General features: G+C 41.9%; 1 protein-coding gene across 3 annotated transcripts in view; it reads right to left on the bottom strand.

Annotated features, from left to right (window-relative positions):
- Window positions 1-12708, bottom strand: part of BMPR1B (bone morphogenetic protein receptor type 1B) — a 253196-nt gene that overhangs the window by 200615 nt on the left and 39873 nt on the right. The window contains exon 1 of one of the 3 annotated variants that reach the window (XM_077933849.1): window positions 4077-4221. The exons of the other annotated variants lie outside the window; for them this stretch is intronic. The gene's annotated coding sequence lies outside the window, so the exon portion shown is untranslated. Of the gene's footprint in view, window positions 1-4076; window positions 4222-12708 lie in introns of those variants that run through there. 3 annotated transcript variants of the gene reach the window in all.

Below are 12708 nucleotides of genomic sequence, written 5' to 3'. Positions count from 1 at the left end.
TTTCCCTTCACTTTCTGCAGTCAGTCTGCTGAACAGGAGGCTAAGCGTACCAGAGATGGTTTATTGCACATGTTTGGGCTCAATGACTTTTGCAAATGCCTTCATCTAGGCTTCAACCTGCATTCACTGCTGACATGTGGGACGTACCTGACAAATGTTTCAGTGCTATATCTAACCCCAGAGGCCAGACAGATGGGATTTGTTTTTGGTTTTTTGCATAATTCAAATTGGCAAGTGATGGGAAGAACCCCATTTTAAAGAAACGATGCAGGTGCCTTACAAAGCAGTAATGTGATCTCTGCAAAAGTCACTTGTCAGAAGGTTAGGCAATTTACGAAGCATTAGTTACAGCACAAAACAAGCACTTAATTTACTAAACATGCAATCAGCCAGCTCAAAGTAGCAGCAGAAGAAAATGCCCTGAAAATAACAAAGGGCTAGGTTGCCTGGGAAACAGCTCCTCCTTGCATAGTATTTGCATGCATTTGAAGTCTTGCTAAAATCCTAACACTAAACATTTTAACTTATTTAACTGCTTATGTGATGCCATGTTAAACTTTGCTACAATGGCAGTATAACAGCTGCTGTTGCACACCCTTGTTGTGACCTGGCAAAACATGGACTCACACCATATATCACAATCTTTCTGTGCTTTCTATGAGAAAACTTCATCACTCAGTGCCAAATGAAATAAATGCCGAATGAAATAAATGGGATTCTGTCACACCCACACACAATATGTCAGGAACTGGCAACTAAGTCCTTGTTTTCATCTTATGAAGCCACAATCAGTGAACACAAATCCAGCCTTTTCTGCACATATCAGAGTCATTTACCCAGATGTGGATACAGTAGAATACATACATGTGATTGGGAAGTGTTTCAGTGGGTTCAGTGTTGGAAACAAAAATAGAGTCCACACATCCTAGCCATCTGATGCTTTGCCTTTCTGTATTCACTATTAAATTCCCATGGTAAACAGCACAGTGGATTCTGCTTTCATCAGTACAGCAGTACGATGGCTATGCTGTGCCTCTCTGGTCAGAGGCATTATCTTTCTGAATTTCAGTTGCTGGAAACCATAGGAGGGGAGTGTGCGCTTGTGGTTGGGTTCTGCTAGCGGCATCTGCAGGCATCTGGTTGGCCACTGTGAGAACAGGATTCTAGACTAAATGGGCCAATAGCTTGACCCAGCAGGCTCTTTTTGTGCTGTCTAGACTACAACACCCTGGTATAGTTCAAAATATCTGAAAGCACCAGGTTGAAGAAGGCTGCCTCTATGATATTCTTGTTCCCCACAACAAAATAATACAGTGGTACCTCGGATTACATACGCTTCCGGTTACATACGCTTCAGGTTACAGACTCCGCTAACCCAGAAATACTACCTCGGGTTAAGAACTTTGCTTCAGGATGAGAACAGAAATTGTGCTCCGGCAGTGCGAGACCCCATTAGCTAAAGTGGTGCTTCAGGTTAAGAACAGTTTCAGGTTAAGAACAGACCTCCAGAACGAATTAAGTACTTAACCCGAGGTACCACTGTAATCCCTAGTCTTCTTGAAGTCATGCAGTAGCTGTCAGGCTCAATGTTCTTATTGACTTTACAGAATCAGTGGCAACTTGATTTCTTTACGTCCTTAGTAACTGTTACTTAAAACTGCAACATCTCTTCATATGCCATGCATCTTTTCTGCACCATTTTGTAAAACCAGGTATGTTATTTACGTGCAAAAAGTGTGACTTGCGCTATATACGGTGCACACACATTGTGGAGAAAGGCAAGAAGCCACTGGTTCTGCAAACACCCCCCATTTTTTCCCCCTTTGATCTAACCTTAACATTCATGAAGATCCCTTTGTAATTAGTAGTATCTCAGGATGAGATGGTGCATCATCAAAAAGCCATGCACCAGAAAGCACCTGCTCTCAGTAAGTGAAACATGAGAGCCACTCTACCATCAGCAAGCACACGAAGGACTGTGCGGTGTTGCCCAACCTTAGTAGTGAACATTTTACTTCATTTCACCTGTCCAGGCCGGCATGGTAATATTCAATGTTAATCTAGTAACAAATATAAAACATGTAGTATTTTAAGCATTCCTATAATATTATTCAGGTCAAAGCAGTTTGTGAAACTAATAGTTTCAATAAAGAAGAAGAAGAAGAAAAAGAGTTTGGATTTGATATCCCGCCTTTCACTCCCCTTCAGGAGTCTCAAAGCGGCTAACATTCTCCTTTCCCTTCCTCCCCCACAACAAACACTCTGTGAGGTGAGTAGGGCTGAGAGATTTCAAAGAAGTGTCACTAGCCCAAGGTCACCCAGCAGCTGCATGTGGAGGAGCGGAGACGCGAACCTGGTTCACCAGATTATGAGACTGCCGCTCTTAACCACTATACCACACTGGCTCTCAGAACAGAATACTGGGCTAGACAGGTGTTTGACCTGATCCAGCCAGGCTCTTCTAAAGGCACAAGAATGCTACTACTCATAGTGCTAAAAGGAGTCAAAAGGCTTCAGTTGTGAAGTCCTCTCCAGAATTACTCAGAAAATACTTCTGATGCTTGTGATTATACTTTGAGGGTCTGGGCTTCCCAGAGAGAGACTCTTCTAGGACTGTAAGAGTGGCCTTAATGGAGTATATGTAGAACATACATTTGGTGTGCCTTAAAGAGGATATCGGGACGCGGGTGGCGCTGTGGGTAAAAGCCTCAGTGTCTAGGACTTGCCGATTGAAAGGTCGGTGGTTCGAATCCCCGCGGCGGGGTGCGCTCCCGTTGCTCGGTCCCAGCGCCTGCCAACCTAGCAGTTCGAAAGCACCCCCGGGTGCAAGTAGATAAATAGGGACCGCTTTCTAGCGGGAAGGTAAACGGCGTTTCCGTGTGCGGCTCTGGCTCGCCAGAGCAGCAATGTCACGCTGGCCACGTGACCCGGAAGTGTCTCTGGACAGCGCTGGCCCCCGGCCTCTTGAGTGAGATGGGCGCACAACCCCAGAGTCTGGCAAGACTGGCCCGTACGGGCAGGGGTACCTTTACCTTTACTTTTTACCTGATGACTCACAGCTATAGCTCTATAAACACCCTTGGGGAAAGTAGTGGAAAAGGCAGAAGGTACCCAGCTCTTTCATGCTTTTTTGACTGGTTGCTAAGGTATTGCTTGTACAGTGGTACCTTGGGTTAAGAACTTAATTCGTTCTGGAGGTCTGTTCTTAACCTGAAGCTGGTATCAACCTGAGGCACCACTTTAGCTAATGGGGCCTCCTGCTGCTGCCAAGCCACCACCACGCAATTTCTGTTCTCATCCTGAAGCAAAGTTCTTAACTCGAGGGTTAGCGGAGTCTGTAACATGAAGCGTCTGTAACCTGAAGTGTCTGTACTAGCAGAGGTTTCAGTGATGAATAGAATGAGCTGTGTGCAAAAAGGGGGTCTAACAAGCTTTTAAAACCTTCACAGCTTGTCAACAGGCATGCTTAATTTAACAAGCATTTGCTGTTCTCTTCCTTAAAATATAAGGCCACTTAAATGAAAAAGAAAATAGTCCCACTTTCTAAACTTCCACTATCTAAAAATAAAAGCACCATCTTAACAATACACCTCTCCATGTTGATCTTTTGTTCCTATGTGGGTGTGCTAGGAAGGCAGACTGAGAACAGCTCTTAAAACATTGACTTGGAGGGTTTGTGGTGGGAAATATCCCTCTTATGCTGGGCTTTTAAAGAGGTGGTGGTGGAAACATCCAAATGAGAAAACCCCGTTTATCTTTATCGCATTGAAACATCAAGAAAACACACAGTCCTGTTAAGGAGCTCATTAGCAACAAAGCCCTGACGCACCGGCATTCTCCTACACAAAACCTCTTTCAGGGACGTCAGAAATAGAATACTTGCAGCATTTGTCACCTCTCAGGGCTGAGTTTCCAGCACGCTTCTTGTTATACACAATTAGCTCCATGCCAAGATTTGGTACTTTTCATAATAAATCCCTTGACCGCATTTGCTGCAGGCTTGGCAGACTTGGAAAAGACTCTATTCATTAAAGAAGAAAGCACACACACACACACACACACACACACACACTTACCAGACATTGCAGCTCATTTGCAGAACTCCAACACACACTACACATTTGAACGGCCATCACTTCTTCCCCTTCCTGCTTGCTTAAAGAAACCCTACCATATGAATGTGATTAAGAAGGATATAAGAAAGCTCCAATCAACTTTTCTGATTCTCCATCTTTTGCCTCCCCCTTTTCACCTCTCACCTCCCTCAGCACTGCTCCCCTCTCCTCTCTCTATATGTGAGGTAAGGAATGGCTTATGCATGCATTTAAACAGTAACCATCTGTTACTTGCAGGAAAGCTCCTATCTCCTTCTCAGGTTTCTCCATTTTTTGGTCACATGGTGGCCTGACAGAAAGCAAGCTCAAGGCTGAGAAAGTCCTGCCTGAGATGCACACAAAAGAACATTGCAAGTTATCACAGCAGCAGGAGCTCCTGTTGGTGACACTGCCGTGCATTCACAAATGAAGCAAAACAGAAAAACCTCACATTTTTCCAGCTGCTGCTCTCTAGCATTCCAACAGCTGCAACCACAAAAGCCGGTTGTGAAGACGGCATGTAAAATTGGCCTTGCCTGTTATTAGGGTGGCAATAAAATATTCCTTCTTAAATTCTTATGCCATCGCTGAAAGTATTGTGATGCACTTAGGAAAGCACAAAAAGGTTTCATTCCCACAAAGGTTTGAGCTGCATTTAATTTGCAAGTATATCATCAGACCTGGTCAGGCACTGACTAACGAAGCTGGTATGAGGAGGGAGCAAGTTATTGGTTCTTGTAAAGCGTCACCCCATCCCCATCCTTCAAGACAAAAAAATAACATCTGAACTAGCAAAGTACCCATTTCTATCCATGCCTGGAATCTCCTTGAACATATACATATATTTTCACCAGTCCAGAAACAGCAAGTTGGTTTCTGAAGACCCTATGTTAGGGTTGCCATACATCTAGAATTTCTCGGAATACAGCAGTTGGAAGCAGTGTCCAAGCGGAAATTGCTGAAATGTCTGGGAAAACCTGGGTGTATGGCAACTCATGTCAAAAGTCTAGATTTTGTCAAAAACCTTTTTACTTTTTTTGAGATTTTGCAAAAAACACACACAAACAAAAACCAACTCAAAAACATTGGGCAAAACTAAACTAAACAAAGTTCAAAAACTTTGCCCAAAAATCTTTTCTGTCCGGAATTTCACTTTTTGAAATATGGCAATCCTACCCAATTTATAAATCCTACTATATTCTTCAGCTCAAATTTGCTCATCAAATTTGCACATGGCACCAAACTGGGAGAGATAGTTATTGCAGCAGAAGACAGAGCTGGTAAAAGCTATAATGGCAAGGGACATAGCTTAGTTGTAGAGCCTCAATCTCTGGCATCTCCAGCTAGGGTTGGGAGAAATCCTGAAAAGCTCCTGCCAGTCAGTGCAGACAGTACTAAGCTAGATGGACTGTGGTCTGATTCAGTATAAGGCAGTTTCCTGTGTTCCCATGGCAGTAGGTGAATCATTCTACTAAAAAGAAAAAATGTGCCATTTCCAGTTTCAGCTATTTTCCCCATCTAATCTCTCTCTTTTAACTATCCCCCCAAACATGCAAAATAAAGACAGACATGAAGATGTTACAAATATTTTACAAATCCATCATGTTGCCTGTAATTTGTACATTCCAAGTTCAGGAAATCCAACTTAAGTGCCATTTAAGCCTTTTGCTTCAAATACTAGTGATATAATTGTGGAAGGAAGTATATAGAGAAATAGGTGGTGAGTTTACAAAGGCATCAGGAAACAGCAGTGAGAGATGGTGGGTCAATGATCTTTCTGCAAAAAGCTATTTAAATCTGGCATAAACTTGTGACAACTTTGTATTCCTGTTATGTTCTCTTTTGAAAGCAAAACAGTGGTACATTCTGGAGTGCTTGTATGAGGCAGAACAGCTGGGCAATATGTGTTCTCCTAAACAATCTAGACATATTTTATGCCATAGAAGCCCTTCATCTTCTTGTGCTCTGACAGAGTTCCTCTTGCTAGCTGATGCAGTGTTTATCTTATGCGTCATACAATTTGCCTGCTCACTAGAAGGAGCTTAGCTGAGACCATGGCAAAGACGTTTTGCTTGCAGAGCCTTCATAACTGAAGGTTATTTGTGGTCTTCTGCTTTTCAGCCAACCTTGATCATTGATATGCCTCTGTGTTTGTTACCAAAATGTAATAGGGAATATAATTGTAACATACATAGAGAAGGGTTTATTCAAAGCATTTGTAACAGTTGCTGCACCATGTCTAAGAAAGATTTGTTACATGCTTGCTCGTCAGAATAAATAAGTCACTTGTTGGACTGCAATTTTTTGCAACAAAAATGAGACATGAATATACTAAATGTCCTACTGTAGCAACCAGAAACCAGTACTTTGTGATGTTTGATCTCTTATAATAATGATAGTAATAAATTATTATTTGTGACCTATAAAGTAAATAAATTGAATGAATTTTTGACCTATAAATAAATGGAATAAATGAACAAGTCTTTCATACTGTCAGATTGCGGTGTATAGCACCAAGTCTCCACTGGTGCAAAGCAGAAAGCAGCCTCTTCCACATTCCTGTGGATCGTGCCAGAATAAATGGAGGCACCGTGTTTAAAAAAGAAACAAGCATCACTTCCTACATTGCACACCTGCTTGTCTGCATTGTATGGAGCACCAGACAAAGACGACTGAAGCAATTAACATGGAAATAAATCCTTATGGTATGAAAACTTGCAATCAAGAGTTTTACATGCCTTTGAAATGATCAAGTATGTCACTTGACTCCTTTGTTTAAAGATGAACATGTCTACAGAGTCAACATAAAATGTCAATGTTTTATGCATTAAATATCTGAACTTGTCTACAACTTCCAACCTTGAAGGTTGTCACAAATAGATGCCACAGCTTCCCCATTATTTGGAATAGTACGACCTCTGTTCTCATTTTTTCTTTTTTTGTTCCATGTTGGTTTTAACCAAGTTAACGAAGTGTGAAAACCTAAGATAATAGGAATGCAAAGAACACATCCTGATAGCTGGTGTGGAAACATGAATACAATACATAAGCCGAACAGTTGCTGGAGCATCAAAGCATGAATACTGCCTCCATATGGTGCCCATTTGCAGCACCAAATGGGAAGCAATTATTGCTTGTTATAACAGCACCACCCATTACCCCTAGTCAAGACTCTGAGAAACAGCCTTACATTTGTGAACACATTCTATTGCTGAAGTTTCCCCGCTTCATATGTCTCTTGCAGGGGAATATGTTCTTCTCAGTATTAGAGACACTATACTTACAAAATTAAATAATTTAACATTGCTCATTTTCAGCCCCACTAGCTCCCAAAGAATAAGATTTTTATGTGTGTTTGGTATTTTATCTAGTAGAGCAACTTCAAACTCAAGGTCCTTCCATACATTGTTTATCTGTACAAAAATGCCACATTTATCTACCCGATTAGCTTCCTGATGAAGCAAATCTATCTTGCTGCTATGTGACAAGGACATCACAATATCCTTTAGGATGGTATGCAAGTGGTTTTGGGTGGTCCCCACAAAACCCTGCAATGCCATGTTTAAGGGATTCCCCATATCACAGCTATAGCAGCACCAGTGTTTGAAGAAAGAAGAAGGTGATGCTTCTTACACTCTAGGAAGCTCAAACACGGGGTTTCCATGCATTCCTATCCTGAGCCCTGGAGAAGCAGCTCAGGCTATCAGAGGCTCTTAATCTCTAAACAGCCACAGCAGTGCATCAATCAAATCCAGAAATTCAACTGTTATACTAGTACTTGCAGATTTTGCCCAACACACCACCAGGAAGAGATTGGGAAAGAAATCAGTACTTCCTTTCCTCTCTTCAATATGAAGGTAGAATGGAGGTAGGGCTTGCCATATACAGTAAGTGCAGGGTTTTGTCATTGGGAGATTTTCTGCCCCACTTTAGCCAAACAATCCAAAGAAATGCAGTTCTCTGACAAAGCAGGTGATTGAGTTATTGTTTTACTGAGCTGCAGATCACTATACTTCATGGAAAACTGCTTATAACAGTAGTTTGGCAAAACTGTTGGGCACAAGCCTGAAACAACTGTTTAGATCCTGGTCTACATCATCATCTGTCAACTTATCCGCAGAAAACAAAATTAATTGTTATTCTACGAAGGCACTAATGAGCTTACATTCCTTTTCTCTTCATTTAAAGCGTCTGAAAAGTAACACAATATTTCTTAACAGCTCTCACCACCTGTGCAAATGTTTGATGAACAGCACAATAACTGGGTAAGCAAATATTTTAAATTAACCTGAGTGTGGGAAATGCCACAAGTGACCGTGTAACAAATTTCTATCCACTTTGTTATGTTGAGCTACAGTCATTTACTTATCTCAAGAGATTATGTCTCAAACAATCAACAGCAAACTACCAATTTCAAGAGTCTGTAATGGTCTTTGCAAGATTGTCAAAAAAAGAATTTACAGAATGTAAACAGGGTATTCCCTGAACGACACTTAACTTCTACAACTTGATTCTAAGAATTGTTGCATTCACACATATGTATTATAGGTTAGATCCTGAGATATGTTAATGGAAGAAATTCTGGCAGTGGCGCTGTTCTGCAAACTATTGCACAAGAGCTAGCTGCAGCCTTCACACAAGACAGACTTAGAACAAGCATGCAATTTGACATTTTGCGTGAAACTTTGTGCAATCACATATTAGGTTGCTGTGCAAGAGATGGCAAAATGCCTTGTGCTAGCATTTCAGTTATCTTTTATCACTCAAGAATGAACCTTTAAAGCCATGTTTTTCCCCCACCTCTAGCGGGAAGCAGGTGGCGCTGTGGGTTAAACCACAGAGCCTAGGACTTGCCGATCAGAAGGTCGGTGGTTTGAATCCCCGTGATGGGGTGAACTCCCGTTGCTCAGTCCCTGCTCCTGCCAACCTAGCAGTTTGAAAGCATGTCAAAGTGCAAGTAGATAAATAGGTACCGCTCCAGCGGGAAGGTAAACGGCGTTTCTGTGCGCTGCTCTGGTTCACCAGAAGCGGCTTCGTCATGCTGGCCACATGACCCGGAAGCTGTACGCCAGCTCCATCGGCCAATAAAGCGAGATGAGCGCCGCAACCCCAGAGTCGGTCACGATTGGACCTAATGGTCAGGGGTCCCTTTACCTTTAGCGCGGGGGGAGCAAATGGGAAACTAGATAGCTCACCTTGACATAGGTTGTTGGAGATTTTAAACAGGCTATTGAAAGAATAGATGCTTTATGAAGAGAGGACTGGAATATATAGGAAGCTGGTCATAAGTTAGAATGCACATGAACTTTTTTTCTTAAAGTGGATCTCCTTGGCCAAGAGAGAAGCTAATATTGTGCATACACTTTCCCCCCCACAGACACACACACACACACACACACACACACACACACACACAAGCTAGCAACAATCCAGAATGTGCTACAAGAAGAGGCAGGCATCAACAAGATGCATCACATCAAAACGATGGAAGAACATATAGCTTCTGATGATATTAGAACCTTAGGTCCTCATCTTAAGGGTGTTCACATAAGATAAGCTTCCCATCCCCTCCCACCTACAAAAGCCTCTCAGAGGTATTAAGAGGTCTTACTGAATGGGACAGGATATGGTGGAAAGAGAGAATCTCCCCAAAACTGCTCCTGAGGATTATGGGGAACTCAGGGGGAACTCAATTCAGGGTTTCTCAATTCTTAGGAATGGCTTTCTGGGGAGTACAAGAGGCTGTGCACTGGGTTGGAGGATGGCAGGAAATTACTACTATTTCTGTTCATGGTTCTCAGGAAATTTAGTGTTCGAACTTCTCTTATTTTGAAGAATGAGAGAAGAAGAGATATTCATACTGGGGTGACATGGCTAAACCAGTCCCCCGAGGCTGCAACTGCTCAGAGAAGTGGGAAGGCCATCAGTTTGAGCCTTCAGGTTCCACCACCTGGAACAAATTACTCCATTTGCCTGCTGGGTGGGCTGGATCATTCCTCTGAATTCCTCACCAGCAGTTTTAAAAAATGACAGGTAAAATCAAAGATTTAGCAACGCTGAAACAGAAATAGTTAAGGAGGTTTTTGTTATTAAGCATGCTCTGTAAAAAGTCATCAATGAAGTACAACATTGTTGCAGTTTGCTTTCAGAACCTCACTGCGCAGAATTAAAAGAAAAGAAAAACCCAGCTGTTAAAACTTCATGCATTGTGAATAATTCTGCAGAAACAACATCATGGTAACTCAATAAAGCAAGTTGGTCTTTATCCTGCCATGCCAATTATATGCCCCACCAGGCAATTTCTGATAAAAAGGAACATCTTGGAATAATTACAGAGACAGCATTAGGATAATTAAGGAAATTACTTAAACTCAATAGAGCTCAAAACATCTGAGAAGATAAGGATCTATCATTAAACCTCTGAGAGCACAGCAAATTACAAGAAAAGTGTTACAATACAAAAAAGGTTATATTTCATTTAATGCCTCTTCTGCACAGCAAAATCAATGAGAATGCTTGCAGGAGAAAAGACTGAATGTAATACTGAGTGTAAATCCTTTGCAATACTTCTGAGAGAAGCCAAATTTAAGGGGCAGAGAACAACTTTAGATACTGAATCTACAGTATAGTGGTATTTATTTTTATAGAGTGATTCATCAGTAAAAGCGGTTGATAACTGTGTGTGTTGAAATAATCATTTTCTACAATAAATATCTAAAGACAAGGAAAGATGTTAATTAAGAGTAGTAAAATAATAATAATAATTCTCAGGTACTGAGAAAATTGAGTAGACGAAACACAGATTTTAAAAATCACACATTAAGATGGAAAGTTTCCATGAGAAACAGGAAGGTTGATGTAAATCAGTGGTGCAATTAATCCCAAAAAGATGGAAGTGCTATTGTTCAGGAGTTCTGACCACCTGAGAGAATGTACAAGCTGTTCTGGATGAGTTTGTGCTGTGTCTGAGGGAGCAAGGATTCAGCCTAGGAGTACCTCTTGGCCCAGCACTCTCCATGGATGCACAGGTGGTGGCAGTGACTAGGAATGCCTTAACCAGTGTCAGATAGTCTTTCCAAAAGACCTGGTATCCATTATCTATGTTCTAGTCATTTCCAGGCCGAGCTACTACAATGGTCTCTAAATGGACTTTAAAAATAACCCCAAAACTTCCAGTTGGGACCAAGAGATCCAAGCACATCCCTCTAATCTCATGTCATCTGCACTAATTGCCTATTTCTTTCTTTAAAAGTACTGATAAAGGTAAAGGGACCCCTGACCATTAGGTCCAGTCGTGACCGACTCTGGGGTTGCAGCGCTCATCTCGCTTTATTGACCGAGGGAGCCGGCGTACAGCTTCTGGGTCATGTGGCCAGCATGACTAAGCCGCTTCTGGCAAACCAGAGCAGCGCACGGAAATGCCATTTACCTTCCCGCCAGAGTGGTACCTATTTATCTACTTGCACTTTGACGTGCTTTCGAACTGCTAGGTTGCCAGGAGCAGGGACCAAGCAACGGGAGCTCACCCTGTCACGGGGATTCAATCTGCCAGGCTCCCTCTCTATTTCTCATCAGATTTTGAAGACCTTTTTATTCCAGTACTACAATTTTGATACTTCATACAGTTTTATATTTTGATTTTATATTTGACTACATCTTTTTTTCTTAAGCCCTTTTTCTTTTTCTTTTTAACTAACAATAAATTTATAAACACCACTATTAACAGCCATAACAGAATAGCAGGATAAATATGCCATACATGCAACAAATATAGTAGGAATTAAATTATTGAAAAACACTCCAGTTCTTATATTTATGCCATAAAACCAATAGGGGGAAAATGTTGTGAGCTCAACTTCAAGCAGCAGTTATGACTTCAACTCAGAATGGGAGCAGCCAGCCAGTTTTGTAACCAGTGATATAAGCAGCAGAGGTGCTAGATTTGAATCTCAACATTGAGCCTGAGAGCCAAGAAACACCCTCATGAGAGGTAACACATCCCAAGTCCTTAGAATAGTTGATATTCCTCAGGAGAGGGCAGAGCCTAGGAGAGATAGCTAGAAGGGATATAAGGACTCATAGCAGATAGAAAACCATTTGAACAAGTCATCTGCTCTCTGTGAACTGTCCAAGGTACTTAAGGACCTATCTCTTACTGTCCTTGCCATCTGCCTCGATTTAAGCACATAGTCCATAACAGCTTTTGCCAGAGCTGCCTCCTGGTCCCAACCCTTTCATGGGCTCAACCTAACTAGACTATCAGGGGATATAGATCTTTGTCATTAGTGTTTTGGAGTTCATTTGAAATAGGACACAAATGCACAAAATCATGTCCGGTTCTCACCTTACTCTGTGTACTTGCCCTGCGTTGTGACATCTTTGTGTTGTACATTTTCCACACACACAGCTGGCTGCTGCTGCTGCTGGCTGTTTCCACAGTAGTATTCAATACCCCATAGATTCCAATGACCACAACAACATTATTTTATATTGCAAGGCACATGTACTATGGCTTTGGCTTTCTTGTTTGTTAACACCAGGGGTAGGCAACCTAAGGTCCATGGGCCAGATGTGGCCCAATCGTCTTCCCAATCCAGCCTGCGGACGGTCTGGG

Source organism: Podarcis muralis, chromosome 9 (assembly GCF_964188315.1).
Source record: "Podarcis muralis chromosome 9, rPodMur119.hap1.1, whole genome shotgun sequence".
NCBI classification, from domain to species: domain Eukaryota; kingdom Metazoa; phylum Chordata; class Lepidosauria; order Squamata; family Lacertidae; genus Podarcis; species Podarcis muralis.
The sequence above is the reverse complement of the archived record's forward strand: the minus strand, read 5'-3'. Positions and strand labels throughout refer to the sequence as shown.